Genomic DNA, 16,930 nt, shown 5'->3' with positions numbered 1-16,930 from the left:
GAGCCTGTGCTCTAACTAACTGAACCATCCAGTCACCCCAACGTTGTTTTATTTTTAATGTGCTTGTTTTATTATTCCTTTCTTCAAAAAGATATCTGAAATTCTTTTCCTTCTTTTTATCAGCCATGCAAATAGTTATACAATTTTATGATTGAGTCTGTTTGTTAATTTTAAGGATTTAGGGCTCTTTTAAACTCCCTTTTCCATAAGAATATTTACATTCCTTTTTACCACCGACTGCTTATTGAAGGATGTGAGAAAAATTAGTTCACTGTGCTCAGTTCTCAGCTGTTTTCTTCCAGCAACTCTGATAAGGCCCAGCAGAATTCTTTAGGAACAAGAGACAGAAATTGTTGATTTCAGTCATCTGTTCCTCCCTAGCTGATTAACATTTGTCCTGAATTCCACTGAAGCACTTTGTAGATAATGATAAATCTGTATGATCCTACTGAATACTTGGCAACTGTGTTGTTTTATAAAGGCAAGAATCCAAGAGGGAGACAAGACCACTTCCACGTCATGTTTGACCTTCAACCAATGTGCAAAAACTAAAGGTGCTAAAATCTCAAAGTTTAGTATAAGGAAAAATTCCAACTTTATCTATTAGCAATGACAAACATGAGTTTCATTTTATGATCCTTTATAGCTAGGATGCTCTTTAACTATAGAAGGTAAAGGACTCTTTTCCAGAAAAAAAAAAAAAAATGAAATAAATGAGTTCAGAGCTACATTACTTCACATAAAAATATGTAAGGTAACATTACAAACTGATTAAGATAGAATCAAAAATGGCTCCTGATTATGATCCTGTTAGATCATAAGTGTACTAAATAAGATCAAAATCTTATTTTTTGTTTTGTTTTCAAGTTATCTCTATTCAGTATTTTTATTCTTTAAGGGTTTTACAAGTTGTGATTTAATAGTGAGGCAAAAATAGGTAATGATTATAGCCCCAATTTAAATATTAAATATATATATATACATATGTGGTATATATATGACAATTTTGTGTCATAAAAATTAGTGATTATAATCCCAATTTTAAAAACGAACATGAGTCCTACATGGCAACATTAATAAGAAGAAAAAGTAGAACTTCCAGGCCCCACTGTTGTGTGTGGTGCAGCCTTAATGAATTGGGTTATAGGAGATGAAATATACTAAGATTTCTGAAGAGAATCTGGTGACTAGAGGAGAGAATAAAAAAGCTTTACTAGATGGGATCTTGAGCACAGTTTCATAGATATGAAAGTCATGATAAGGAGAACATAATTTTTTTTCACCCATAAATAATGGTGTGTATAATTACTGACAAACATGAGGGCAATTTAAATACAAAGAGATTTGTATTTCAAATACAAGGAGATTTGCACAGCAGTCACAGTCATGACCAAGGTCTCACATAGATAGAATGACCCTATAATTTCATATCCAAACAGGACACTTTGAGAGTAAAAGGGCACAATTAATAATTTCCCTAGGACACTAGGTATAAACCAGGCCTATCCTGGGTGAATCAGGATATATAAATCCTTACAGAGAGCAGAGGATAATGAGATGAGAAGGAAAAGGGCAATGGGAAGACCAGCATCTCTTGAGAAGATGCTTAAATTTGATGTGACAGGTTACCGGAAACCACTACAAAAGACATCACATGAGATGCAGAAAATGATATCTGTTGTGTAAATGTAGCTATCAGATAAAAATAGGCTAAAGGCAGGGAAATTGTCATAGATGTTTCTGAAGGCAGCAAGCCCGAGGCTCTGTGGCTATAGAATGAAAAGATGCTAAGAGCAGACTTTGGACACGTCTGAGGGAAAGAAATACAGGATGGACAGTAAACTGATTTCTAACCAGTTACATAAAACAATACAATCAGATAACCAACAATGTAGGGATGGGAAAATATTTTAAAAAAGAAATCTAGAGAAATATCAACACAGATAAAATTGCTCAGGAAGTGCATGTGAAAAATACAGGCATGTAGATAGACTACAAAATAGGGAAGTAAAAGAGTCTGGGAGAGTGTAAATGAAAGGAGAAATAAGAGGTGTGAGAATGGCTAAAAGAGCGCAGTAATTTTGAAATTGAGACCATACAAGATGAGAAGGTGGTCAGTGGTATGCGAACAGTGTCAAGACAGAAGAAGAAAAGGTAGATTTGGCTTGAGGTTTCGTTGAGCATTGAAACCAGAGATCAATTTTTTGTAAAGGGAGTTATGAAAAATTAGTGATGTTGCAATCCTTTGAGAAATACCTGCAATTCTTTGCATGTGACATAAGGAATTGATTGGAAATATAAATGGGAAATAGGAATTTTAAAGAATTTTTGAGAAAATTGCTTGATGGCTGCTTTTTTTTTGCATTTATTTGTTGTTGAATTTAGCATGTAAAACTCAATTCGTTTCACCTCTTTTGAAACTCTCACTCTTGGTAACTTTGGGCTCTTCTTGTATTACTGATTTACAACTTTACACTCAATTTTGACTCCAAACTCCTATTAGTCAAGCTTCAGTTCAATTAAATTCCATTCAAGCTTACTAAAATATTTTAAACCAGTACTCCTTTATGAATAGATTCATTTTTCACTGTGACATAGTTTGAGGAAGTATTGGGAAGTATTTGAGAGAAGTTGCTGTTAATGAGGTTATAGAGATGGGAGAAAAAGAAAATATGCTTTGGACAAGTTCTTCCAATGACCTAGGAAATTTAGAACTAGGTCCTTTAGTTACCTGTGGAATATTTGTGGGAAAGAATTCCTCTTTTCCTAAATTGCTTGAGACATGAAGCTGTGTAAACTTATTTTCTAATTAATTCTAAGGTTGTTTTGTTTTGTGTTTTGTTTTGTTTTTTTGTTTTTTTTGCAACTTAGGCCCGACTCTTAAAAGTTTTGTACTCGATGTTGTTTGATGGGACACCTATAATATGGCAGAATTTACTGACTACTTTATTGTGCTTACATGTAAATTGGATTATATTCTCATTAATTTCCTTCTAAATGAATTGACCATGAAATAAAAAATCCTAATAATCCTTCTTTGTGGCTTGTCACCTTTTATTCTTTTTTTTCTTTTTTCCTTTTTTAAAATAAATTTGTCCTGATTCAGGGTCACTACTTGCCTTAGGCTTTTGTATAAATTAGGAGGAAAACACCTCTTCCTCAATACTTCACTTTCAATCTGTTGCCACAGTATCATAATAAATGTGAACGTGTATAACATCTTAGCTATAAATTGTGCCCCTAGAATTGTGTAGTGCACAGCCTGCACAACTATACACTGCAGCCCTGGGACGTTGTCCCTGGTGCCTTTTTCCCTCTGTTCCAATTCATAGAGTCACCCACATGAAATAAGACATGGACCTGAGGCTCAGAAGAGTCAGGGCATTTTTCCATAAAACCTGGTAACACAAGGTGATAAAGCCAAAGAGAAAGATATAACTTCCTGGCACTTAAAACCAGGATAACCTGAATCCCTCTCAGTAATCCTCCCAGAGCGGCCAACCTCCCACTCAGCGGTGATGCCCCAGCATGCCCTAGGAAGAATGACATCAATGTTACCTCTGCTCAGAGCTGAGCCTTAGTTAGGGAAGCAACTTGGTTCTGGGAAGGAATTTCATTTTCTTACATGGTAGTCCTCATAATTAACTGTATTTATGCATACAAAGAGAGTGGTAACTGATACCCACCTGCCTACCTCACCCTTTGAGACTCTCAGAAGAGATAATCTGTATGACTATTTTGTCAGTTATAAAGTGTTATGACCACATAAGATGCTGTAAATCTCAGAATATAAAGATATTTAATAAAAGGCCAAAAAAGTGAAACTTACTTGTAATTAATAGGAGGAAAGGTTTGGGTTGGGCTTACCCTGGGGTTTATTCTAAGAAGACTTAATACCAGTGCTGCCTTCTCTTTGTTTCTGCTATTGCAACAAGTATACATAATCTCCCTGAATAACCCGGCTGCTAGCTAACCACGTGACTTGCATCCCATCCAAATGCCGACCCGGGTCCGTGCAGTTACTCTCTAATAAGAATACTTAAATTTTATGCAGCGCCTTTCATCTAAGAATTTCTAAATATATGTTAGTCAATAATTAAGTCTTGCAACATCAAGTCAGCCTCCTAAATTTTAGAGAAGTTGCAGAATTTTAAAGCTAAAGATCAATGACTGGATGAGAATGAAATATCATTCATTGAAGGTTATTCCTCTCTTCATGTGATCATCTCAATTTAACTTTTTTTTTTTCTTTGTGAAGTCAACATACATGAACTGGATTGGGAACTAAGAGTTTTGACCTGCTAAACAAACTACTAAAGGCCTGAGTCCAAGCTCTGGCTTTGTAGCCACCTGGACCTGTGGCCACGGCAAGACATTTTCCTTACTGGGCTTCACATTGTGCATATGTAAAGGTCCTAAGGACACTGGTTTTAGTGGTTAGAGCATCTGAGGGAGGTAGATATGAACAGCATCCAACTGAAAGGAAGATTAAGTAGCAAACACCTGCACCGCAATTCAAATGCATGACAGTTTCTATAAGCCTTTCATCTTCTGTTCTTTATCTGATCTTTGCCACCAAATCTCTCAACCTATTGATCTGATAGAAATGAACAGTAATGAGACAGTGATTGATTGGTTCAAACCAATGAAGATATAATCAGATCATTGTTTTGGATATCAAATGCTTCACACAGAGTTATCAGATAATCTGTAAACCTGATGTGATTACTGCTCAAATACCTGAACCTCTTGAGTGATTAGATTCAGGCAGCACTTATTTTTCCCTCAAGGCTTCTTCTGGCTTCATTAGACACTCCTAACACTTACAAATGCTACATATGGAAGCAAACTCATAGGATGCCTTAAAGCCTCCTGTCTGCTGAATCTTCACAAATGTCCCTCATGCTTGGCTTCCCTTTAAAGTCAGCAGACAAAAATGCTTGTAGATATCTTTAAGTTTCTCCCCTGACCCTCATGCCATGATGCTTTCAAAAGCCTCACTTTGGATTTGTACTGAAGAGGTGGAGTAATGAGAAAGAAAGAGTCTGGGAAATGATATGCTTCATATATATATATCGCTTTGTTCCGGAGACATGGTGCTACTGCTATTAAAATATTGCCTTGACAGAATCACTTCATCTCCTAATCCCCCAAGCAGAAGAAGTTTTTCAGATACTCAGTGCTTTCAACAATGTGGGATGCCTGTTCTTTAGAAACTGTAAGAGATAATCAATGCTATTCTGAGGGCCCTGCTCCTATAAAATAAGAATTATAATCCAAGGAAGTGTTAAAGCAGTGCTTTGAATTCTGTTTTACCTTTTGGTGCTGGCTTTTCCAGAGGACTTGTTTCATGATTTGGGGCTGATATTTAACCCCTGTGGGCCCCCCTCAGCTTCCTCATCTGAAAGGTGATGAGGTAGAACTCAACAATCTCTACAACTTCCCTTTCACCAAGAGCCAGGTATTCCAGAGGCCCTAGGGGGGTGGTGAAGGGTGAAAGCTCTGGGTTCAGGCTGCTTGGGTTTTACTCTTGGCTTCCTCCTTTCCCTGCTATAATTTCTGTAATTTGTTTTTTATTTTCTTCCCAAATACAGTGCTCCTGTTTATCAAATTCTGCTAGGATGCATGTGTAGTGAATCATTTTCCAAATGGTCCGTTTCCCTTTCAGTCACCAGAATCTCTCCAAAAACTTCACCATACTTCCTCTCCATGTTGGCCAACACCCATGGCTGCATCATATACCGTCGAACAGGGGGGCCTGAAATACTGAATCACTGCTTACCAAATCGCCTACAGAGTTGGATGGTATTTATTCATACATTCAGGGTAGTGTCACTAATATGTCTTAGGGGAAAGATCAGGTTGGAAATCAGTACGAAATAAGAAATGGAAGCTTTTTTCACTCAAAATGGAGATAATCATTTACATTTACCCATTTCTTTACTTAAACATGACTCTGATTTATTTCCTGACATTTTTCTGCTTGATCCTTGTGGTGGACAGACCCTAAAGTGGCCCATTGCCCTGCAGTGTTTATACCCTGTGTAATCCCCTGCCTTTGAGTACTGTGACATCTGTGGTGGGTGTCTTACCAATAGAATACATCAAAGGTGATGGAATATACATGATTACATATATGTGATTATATTATATAAAATTGTAATGCCCTTCTTACTAGGACACTCTCCCTTCATTCCTAGCTTTAGGAAATAAGCAATCATGTTTGTAAGATACACATGGCAAGGAGCTGAGGGCTGACCAACATCCAGCAAAGCACTGAAGCCATCAATCTGACAGCCCACAAGGAACAACATGCTGCCAATGCCCCCAGAGGTCAGAATCAGAGCCTTTCTGAGTCAAGCCTCAGGTGAGACCCCTAGCCCCAGTCAGCAGTGACTGAGCTTTGTGAGACAGGCAAGCAGAAGTACCAGCTGAGTTATATGCCCCACATCTATGTCCACAGAAACTGTGAGAAAATAAATGTGTGTTGCTTTAGCTCACTGTATTTGTGCTAATATTGTTACCCAGCAATATATAAGTAATACAATTCTCAACTTAAACTATCCACTTAAGTCAGATTTGTTTCTTTCCTCTTAGCTCAGGCTGCTATAACAAAATACCATAGACAGAGTGGCTGAAACAATAGACATGTATTTCTCACAGTTCTGGAGAATGGGAAGTCCAAGATGGAGGAATAGACACATTTAGTTCTGGATCAGGACCCTCTTCCTTGCTTGGACACAGTTGCATTCTTGCTGTATCCTCCATGGTGGTGAGAGAAAGCTCTGGTGTCTTCCTTTCATAAGGCCACTAATCCCATTGGGGACTCCACCTTCATGACCTCATCTAAACCTAATCACCTCCCAAAGCCCTTCCCTCCCCCAATACCATCACATTGGGGGTTAGAGCTTTAGCACATGAGTTTGGGAGGAATGCAAACCTTCATTTCATAACAACTGTCTTCCTATTTCTTGACTTCATATTTTCACTTAGTCCATTACTGCTTCCTGAGTATCTTTCCTCTTTTTACCTAAATTCTTTCCATTTTTCAAGGCCAGACACAATTGTCTCTTACTTCTCTGGACTTTTATGGTACCAAACAAGACCGTCAGCCCTTTAAGAGCTAGAACCTGGTTTATTTTATAATGCCACTATACTGGAATAGTAGCATTTGCTTTTTGAAACCTAAATGAATAATATAGTGTCTTGCACAACAAACACCAACAAACAACAAAAAAACACCAAAAAAATAAAATAAAAGGTTATCTTTAAGTTAATACAGGAAAACGTATTACAATTCCAATTTGTATTGATGAAAAAGTACAATGATGCATAATTTTTAATGAAAACATTTAATTATTGTTACAAATAAGTGGCAATAGGCCCTTAAACCAAATATATATTTTAGGGATACCCTACAACTGAAAATTAGATTTAATACTGCTTTCATAAAAGGTATAAATACACTGCGGAAGGAATTTTTGACAAATGAGTAAATAAACAATAACTTTAAGAATGACACTTTTTGTTTTGCTTTTTTTTTTTCCTTTTGGAAATAAGTATTTGTTTCCAAAATGGTACTCATTATACAGTTCAAAAAGTTAAAATATACATTCAAATCTGTCTTCAGAAATTATCTTTAGAAATAGGATAATTGCCTGCTTTAAAGTTATTTATTTTAAATAAGTCTTTATGAATGCATAAAGACAAAAGACTCTTTAATATCTTTGTCTCTGTTAGAACTAACCCTCATTAAATTACTCACAGTTGTGCTACAGAGTAGTCAGAGGCTAAAATGTTAAGTTTAAATCACCCTAGGCACCAGTGTTGTTTGCAGTGTTCACAGTGAGCTCAGACGGACCAGAGTAGGGCCTCTTTCCTTTAAGCAGGGCCCTGAAGCTACATGTGTTTGCACAGGGGTCTGGGGGGGGAGGGGGTTGACTCCCCCAAAGATGCTCTTGTTCATACAAATACATTACAGCCACTGCTCTGAGACTCAGACTGAATTGCCCTCGGTCGAATCCGAAGAGTACCAGCTCTGTCTGTGTTTGTGTACAAAGAAAACATACAATGCTCATTCTAAAGAGCAGTTGGAACCAGATAAGGCCAAGGAGGGAGGAATTTTGAGTACAATGTGAAAAACATTGTAGATAACCATTCATTTGTACTTTAAGGAAAACCAAAATGAATTTGCCTTAGAAGAAAAATGGTTGACAATGTTCTGATAAGAAAAGAAGACATAGTTTGTAGTTCTCGTCCTTGACTATAGTTTCCTGGCATTGTGTCTTTCTTTGCATTTTATCAAGCTTAAGTAGGATGAAACACATGGAGGGAATAGATGTGTTTGCATGGGTATAGATACACATACATGTGCACATACACACATGTAGAAAGAGAGGGAGGAAGAAAGAGAAAGGGGGAAAGTAAAATAACTTTTGCACACCACCAATTTAAAATACCTTTCTACTAATTTTTTTCAAGGCTGAAACCCACTCACCTGTCCACTCCCACCCACACCATTTATGCATATATACATGTATTTATTTTATAGAAAGCATAGGAGTGTGTTAGAAAGCATGGCCATATTAATAAAATATTAAAAGTAATTGGAAAAAGGTTATTTGTAACCTTTAAGACTTATATACTGATACGACAATATTCAACGTCATCTTTGAAATTGAAACAGACATGGAAACTCTGACAGTTACAGAAAAATGAGCTTAAAACAAAGGACACATACTTCTGTAGTAAATATGACAAATACCCTTTATCTCATGGTTATTAGCTGAGCTCTAGTATCACAGATCATTATGTAACAAACACCATCAGTACTAGAAGGAGAATTCTGAGTGGTGATATAGAGTATCCTGTGGCTATTAAAAAAAAATGAATGAAAACTGGAACATGTTGGTTCTTCTTAGATGATGTAATCTAAGTAGACTCTAGAAATGTTATTGTCACCAACCCATGAGAAAAACACATAATCAAACAAGTACTCTAATTTTCCCCAACTAGTTATGTCTACTTCATTGCTTATCATGAGCATATAAATAAGAGTTAAGAAAATTCAGTTTGATGTAATTTTAACTCTTTAAAATCAAATTCATGTGTGACTGGATACAACCCATATTACAAAGAAAAGTTTCAAGATGGTCATGAATTAATGTCACATGGTTACTGGGTTTCTTTAGTTCTTAATGGCCAGAAGCCCTATCACTCAATTCCCACCTGAAGCTGACCAAAGCAAACCTAGACTATTCAGCTGTTAAAATAACTTGACTTTTTTTTCTTTGCTGACAAAGTTGGGAGAATTTGTGGCAAGTACTTCCCTACTCATTTTACCTGCACTTTACCTGCACTTTAGCTGCACTTTAACTTTCAGTGATTTATTTAGCATGAAATGGAGCAAAGCTCCAACCAGTTCTGAATTCCACCAAGAAGAGCTGAGGATAAAGAGAAGTGGTAAGTAAGAGATTGTTTTAATGCACCAAAGCAGTCTTCCCTAGAATATTTGCTGTGGGATCCAAAGCTAAACCTGGGCTTCTCTCAGGGCAGGGCAATAGCCTTGGGCAAAATCTCAGTATTGTTTCAGCCCCAGAAGCCATTAACAATGCAAGCCCCTTTAGTTAAGAACAAATGATTTGCAAAGGAGCCTCACATTCTCTATTGTGGATAAAAATCTAAGCCAAAAACATTGCTATGCTTTTGTTTTAACTTTCTCATCATCCCAGATACAAAAAATTTCAAAGAGCCCCTGCTCCATTTTGGGCTATCAGATAAAACATTGGAGGCTGCAAATCTCATATATTTGTATCCCAAATCCTCTCTCCAGTGTCTTCCTTCAAATTCTTTTCCTCCCACTCCCTCCTCCGAACCAACCCCACACATACACATACTCCAAATGTGCCCTTTGAATCTTTACTAATATTCTCTATGTCAGTGGCTGATAATCATGTTGAGTAAGTCCTATGAGTCTCTGAATTTTGCCAGCATATAAACCATACAATAAAGGGTTAACAGTCCACGGGTGTAACATCAACATCCTACCAGAGCAAAGACTGGGTCTTGGCACAGGTGAGACAGAACAACACTTTATTTTTAATTTTCTTCATTGGGTGGACGTCAGTTCTGAGAGAGCTCAGGAGTCAAATTTTCATTGCCAAGAGGAACAGAGAAAGAAAATCTTTCCAATAAAATAATTGGAGTTGAGTTGCTTTTACATAAAGCAATGTACCAAATGATTTTGAGATGACATGGTAGAGTGACAAGGTTACAGAAGTTGAATACCACAGTCCAAATCCATGGCAGAGACCAGGAAGGTTTGATGTGAAAAGACCTTGGGGATTACTGAATTCTCTTCCTTCAGATGAGCCCAGAAATACAAGTGGATGAGCTAACTTTTCTTTTGCAGTCCGAGCTTTGCCCCTCACTAGCTATGTGATCTCTTAAAAGGCATTGATTTTTAATTGTATCAAAGTAATTTGAGTACATGGTTTAGAAACATCAAATAGTTTCAGAAAACTTACAGTGAAAACCAGCATCCACTGCTGCATACCTCCCCATCAATCCCTACTTCCCAAGGCAAATATTTGCAAAAAAAAAAAAAAAAAAAATGTTAAGTTATTTTTGTTTGGCTCCTGCCTCTGTATTTCTAATTAATATGGTTATACCTCATCCACTGACTTTCAATCATGGCAGATATTTTTTCTCTCTACACTACAACCCCCATCCCCAAAACACACACACACACACACACACACACACACACACTTACTTCCCATGCCCCCCATCCCACTAGTATATGTGTACAACAATTTTTGGTTAAATTCCTATTTAGAGGTACTTCATCATTACTGTGTGCAATTACCATTTGTTGCTGAGCCAAGTAGTATAATATGATTATACTACAGTATTTTTGCAGTATTTTTCATTACTTCTTGAAGTTAGTAATTGTTTCTATTTTTCATATGCTTAGGCTTCTGTATACCTATGTCTAATTTTTCTCAGAAGTTTAAACAGAAGTTTAACACTGCAAGGGATCAGAACAGGACTCCCCAAGATGTGCCACTTGGGCATGTACACTATTTTTAGCTGAAGGCAATGAGACCCTGACGGCACACAAGAAACATTTGCCTTTCCCTTAAAGAATTTAAATTGGGGGCCTTGCCATTAATACGAGTTATCACCAGAAATAACGTTTTATGACCTATCTATAGGGCAGAGCAGATTTCAATTAGTGAACATCTCGTGTTTTTATCATCCTGCAAATGACCTTCTGCCCCTCTGAAACCCTCGGTTTCTTACCTCAGCCTTAGCTCCAAATGTCATTATTACTTCATTTTCCCTTTCTGTCTCTGACCCTCTCATATATGCAGGGTCTCTGACTCACTCATGTATGTTGAGGTTCCATATGTATGTATGTAATTGAATTTGATTATTTTCCCCTGTTAACCTGTTTCATGTATGTTTAATTATTAGACCAACCAAAAGAACCTAGGAGAATAAAGTTTCTTTCTCCTCCACAATACATATATAAAATGTCTCACAGGACTATTTTCCACATGGTCAAATGCATCAGATAGTCTCACTGTTCCATATCTTTTCCTGGAAACCTCTCCTTTTGAGCCCTCTTCACCCTCTTTCTAGCCTGGACTGTCTGCTCTTCCAGGCTCGCTGCATAGCTGTTATCCTGGAATGTCCTTTTACCACTCTCCTGTGATGGTTCCCCTGTCTTTAAAACCCTATATCTTCATCTTTCTTGTTTTTTCCCATATTTTGATGGCACACATCTCTCCGTCGCTTCCCAAAAAAGAATGAGTAGAAACAATGTTTTGATAATTGCTAGCTGTCCACCAAAATGTCTGTAAGTTGCAGCTGTTACTGCATGTGCCTACCCATCCAGGGACTACAAGTCTCAGGGCCCCTTACAGCCAGGTAAGGCCATGCCACTCATTCTCCACAATAGAAAAGTTAGCAGAATTGATGTGTGACACCTCCAGGCTGGGGTTTGTAAGAAGCAGGTGGGGCCTCTCCGTCTTTTTTTCTTTCTGCTGATTGGAAGTCCACACACACATCTACCTTGGAAGGTATGTACTGTATTTGTGGACTATCCATCACCTGTGTTCCTGAATGACTAAGTGGCTCAGAGCCCTCCTCAACTCTGCCCTGTGTTGGACTGTTATAGGAGTGAGAAAATGTTTTGTCTTCCCCCATTGAAATTAGGGAATTGTTTTTTACAGCAGGACCATTACCTTCACTTGCTTAATAATCTGACTAGGCAGAAAGTACTAAATTAAAAATCCTCAGAATTTTAAAAGCATTGTCCAATGTCATCTACTTCTAGTTGCTGTTTAAAATTATACTTCCATTTCTATTACTCATTACCTATTTTTGTCTCATTATCCTTGTGAGGGACAATTTTGTAATAGTTTAGTGTGAGCTTTAGTGTGTGTATCTGCTTTGGGCTAGGGTGCAAGCCCTTTCAACCCAGTCGAACACAAGTTGTTTCATTATGGGAAATATTATCAAACTTAAAAAAAAAAAGCACTTTCATGTCTTTTTGTTCTTATTCTCTGGGCCTCAGGATGTGATATATCCTTGATTAATCACATAAATTTATTTCATTCTGTTATATATCTTTTTTTTTAATTCTGTTTTTTGGGAAATTGCCACAAACATATTCTAAATTTCCCATTTATATATTTTTTACTATTGTGTTTTCAATATCTAAGAGATAATATTTGTTCTCTAATTGCTCATTTTTATTTCATCTTATTCTTCTTTCATGCATATAATGCCTTTGCTCACCTCGCCAAAAAATAGTTTCTTTAGAAAGTTTCTTATTCAATATATTTCCGTAGAGCTCCTAAATTTGCAACGATTACCCAAGTAAACCTCATATCATTAAATCGTTTTGCATGTCACTTTATGCTGCTTGCAAGTTTATTCTCTCCACTCATCTCACGGTATCACATGATGATGTATTAGGGACCAAAGGACCACAGTATGAGGGATTGAGATTTCTAATTGATTCTCATGCCACCAAATATTATTAAGGCACAGGATCCCATCATACTGGATTCTGACTTGTGATTTTAGGAAATATGGCTATCTCCCCTAGCCTTTGAAACATGATCTCCTAAAATGCTTTTGTTTATGACAGACATGTTCTCAAAGGGTCATTCTACCGTAAATATTTATCAAAGGGTAACAGTATGGACAAGAATAATAATAACATTTGAATGTTAGATATTAAGAAGAAAAAATAGTATGTAAGTAGTGCTTAATTTAGGAGGGAAAAGGAAGTAACAGCTTTTCCCAATCATAGATGTAACATTGGAAACTATTAAAAACTTCCAGCTCTCCTAAAAGAAATAACCTCAGCTTTTTGCCTCAATTACTTTGAGAACAATTTTTAAAACCATATTTTTTCTGATTCCAAAAACAGGACATGTTTATTGTGGAAATTTTGGAAATGTGATATTACAGAAAACCCCAAAGGAAAAACTGAAAATCACTTGCAACTACACTACTCAGAGAAATCATCTCTGTTATGATTTTGTTTTTATATCCTTTCTGTCTTTATGTGTGTAACATATATTTTTCAATGTTTGCAAAGTTGTGAGCTGATTTTTTATCAATACTTAACTAATATTTTCATGTCATTAAAATATTATTTTAAGGTATTCTATCCAATCATGGCTACATAATAATCTACTTAAACTCCTATTGTTGACATTCGGGTGGTTTCCAGTTTTTCACTATCATGACAATGCTACAATGACACGGATATCCTGATACATAAATCATTTCATACACCATAGTTATTTCCTGAACATTAATACCTATAAATGTAATTAGCAGGACGGAAGAAATTAATATTTTTAAAACTACTGGATACGTCTAGCCATGTTGCCCTCCAAGAAGACTTTACCAATTTTACACTAACAACAATCTGTTAAAGAGCTTGTTGCCTAAAAGTTTATTAAAATTGATTCATATCTACCCATTTGATGAGTTGAAATGTATCCTCTGCATTACTTTCACACATGGTGCATTTCTGCCAACCAACATGAAATTCAAATGTGAAAAAGTTGAACAATAAAGTAACATATCATTATGGGTCCCAAAAAATGCAAAAAATATAAAATTCCAGATTATCCTTTGCTTTTTCAGATAGTCTTCTCATTGGTATATATTTTCTTTATATTGTCCTTCAGAAGTGTACACTAAATTGGATAGCTTGGATTAAATCTAATAACCAACTAATTGAGATTAAACACGGAATGCTTTCAAAATGTCCAATGATCTCCATCTTTGTTCTGATTGTCTCAATTTTGAACTATACATTTCTTATCAATAACAAATAATATTGATTTTTTTATTTCCACTTTTTTTAAAATAAAGAAAGCAAAATGCAATAAAATATTTAAGTACTGTTAAAAGCACTGCCCTATTGACAAAGATAGAAGAAACACTGCTGAAACTGAAATGTTGGCAGACAAATAGCACTAACCTGCCACACTTTAAAATATTCGTTTAGCAGGTAAATATTCACATTGCATACAATAAAGGTGGTTGAGTGATGTAAATGTATTAGTCACAGCAGGGTGAGTCATGCCTACTCAAATGTATGGCAGCCACATAATCTCATTGATGCTTTACAGTATTTCCCATTCCTTTGGTTACTAGCAATGTTGAACATGTTTCCATCAATGTTGGAAATGGAAATTTGTTGCTATTTTGTGAATTTCCAGTTTATGTCCTTTCTCTTTATTTTATTGAAATATGCATATTTTGCTTATAGAATTATGAGCTATTTACAAATTCAGAATATAAAAACTGTCATAGTTTATTTGAATAATAACACCCAACTGGCCGTATGTCTTTAGGTTTGGTTTATGTTTATTTACTTGTTACTGATCTGCAGATACTTTTAATTTTTATGTATGTAATTAAGTATCTCAATGTTGTCTTTAAGATTTTTCTATGCTTTATTACTTTAAAAGATGACTCTATTCTGTTTACATCTACTTTCTTCAATTTCTTCAAGTTCTCTTTTGTAGGGGAGAAGGAATGTGTGTTTCTTTCTTTAAACTTAAGTGATCTGACTGTAATTGATTTTATGGCTTCATGTAAGGTAGGAATCTAATTTTAGTATTTTCCACATGTAACCAATTAACCCAGCATCATTTTTGACTAATTCTTTTTTTTTAATTGAAATGCCATCTTATTTTTATATTAAGCATTTATATATAAATTAATTAATCATAGACAGTTTACTATCTTTGCCTGATAATTACAGTATCTGGATTTTTTTCTTTTCGTGAGTTGGCCGCTAGCGCATACTCCTAGGATGTAGCCTTTTGGAAGTCCCAGTTGAAAGCCTTGGGTACCAACAAGGGCAATTCCTCGTAAGTGGGCCTTCAGCTCTAGTTTAGGTCAACCGAGTCTCATGAGACCACCCCAAACTCTGCTCAGCTCCTCCAGTACCACTTTCTGTAAAACTTCTAGCCTCTCAGCCTTCACCCATGCTTCTAATTAACAATGCCTAAAGAGGAAAAAGATGCCAAATATAGGGTTCATCTTTCTCTGTGCTCTTCTCTCTGGATCTTGGCCTTCACATCCTTGCTATCTTGGTAGTTCCCCGGTGGCATCCAACAGATTTTGTTGTTTTTCAGTTTATTTAGTCTTTCTCAGTGTGTAAAGTTGGTTTAAAAATAAATAGTTTGCTATGGCCACAAAAGGAAAAATTTCATCTTTTTCTCACTAATTTCTGCTTGTATCTTTACTAATGTGTTTAGCATTTTTTTTTTTTTTGGTTTGTTTTATTGTAGATTTTCTTTGGTTTGTTTTATTGTAGATTTTCTTACTAAGTTGAATAATTTGTTGTTCAATATTTAATGTGTACTTTTTTGTTGTTGATTTAAACATTGCCTTTAATGTAAATCCATTTGGACTTGTTAAATAATTGTCTAGGCAGCAATATCATAGAAACTGATGGGATACCCCAAAATTTATACAATACATATTTGATGATTTTCCACTTGGTATCCATTACCCACTTTCTTGTTGTTAATAGCACTTAGATTTGGTGAAGTATCTGCTATCCCTCCTCCAATTAAATTACTTTGAGGCAAACCAATCCCACCCTCAATTTTAGGCCCTGAAATGGTTTAAATCAAATGATACATTTCATTCCCCTAGCCACAATAATTGGTTCAGGTGTACACACAACCTAATCAAATTCAGTAAGAGTAATCTCAAGATCTTATTTGGAATCCGAAGATGATAACATTATTTTTTTCCTCTGTATATGAGTGAGAAAACACCAAACCCTGTTTTTTTCCCTGTTATTCATCATGCAACCATGAGAGAAACCTGCCAGGAATAACATGATACATGCATAAAGCTGGACAGAGCTGGAATAATCACAGAGTAATTGACCTGCAGTCCTGATTAAACCATGCTGGAAGCCCACCTTCCAGCTGGACCTTTAAGTTACTGAGCCAATAAGTTCCCTTTATTATTTAAGCCAGTTTGAATTTAATTGATGTTTCTTTCACTCATAGCCAAATGCATTCTAATACACTTGGGTACCTAACAAACACTTTATAATGATGGTGACATTAAAAAAAAGGAAAAAAAAAACCCACCAAAACTTGGTTTATGTTCTTAAGACCATATTCGCTGTCTCATTAAATAAAAATATAACGCATTCATTTTCAGCATCTGGAATTTTGTTTTGTTCCTCATTGCATCCCCAGCATTTAGTTTCCGATAAATACTCCAATAAATAGTGCCTGGCATTTTCCAATAAATATTCAATAAGTGCATGTTGAATGAGTAAATAGTTATGGATTTGAATAACTTTTTTTTCTCCCTAAAGATAGTCCCATCAATTTTCAAGTAGTGGAAAGAAAACATTTCC

The sequence above is a fragment of the Rhinolophus hipposideros genome, assembly GCF_964194185.1.
Source record: "Rhinolophus hipposideros genome assembly, chromosome: 3".
Lineage (NCBI taxonomy): Eukaryota > Metazoa > Chordata > Mammalia > Chiroptera > Rhinolophidae > Rhinolophus > Rhinolophus hipposideros.
Note: the sequence above shows the minus strand (reverse complement) of the source record.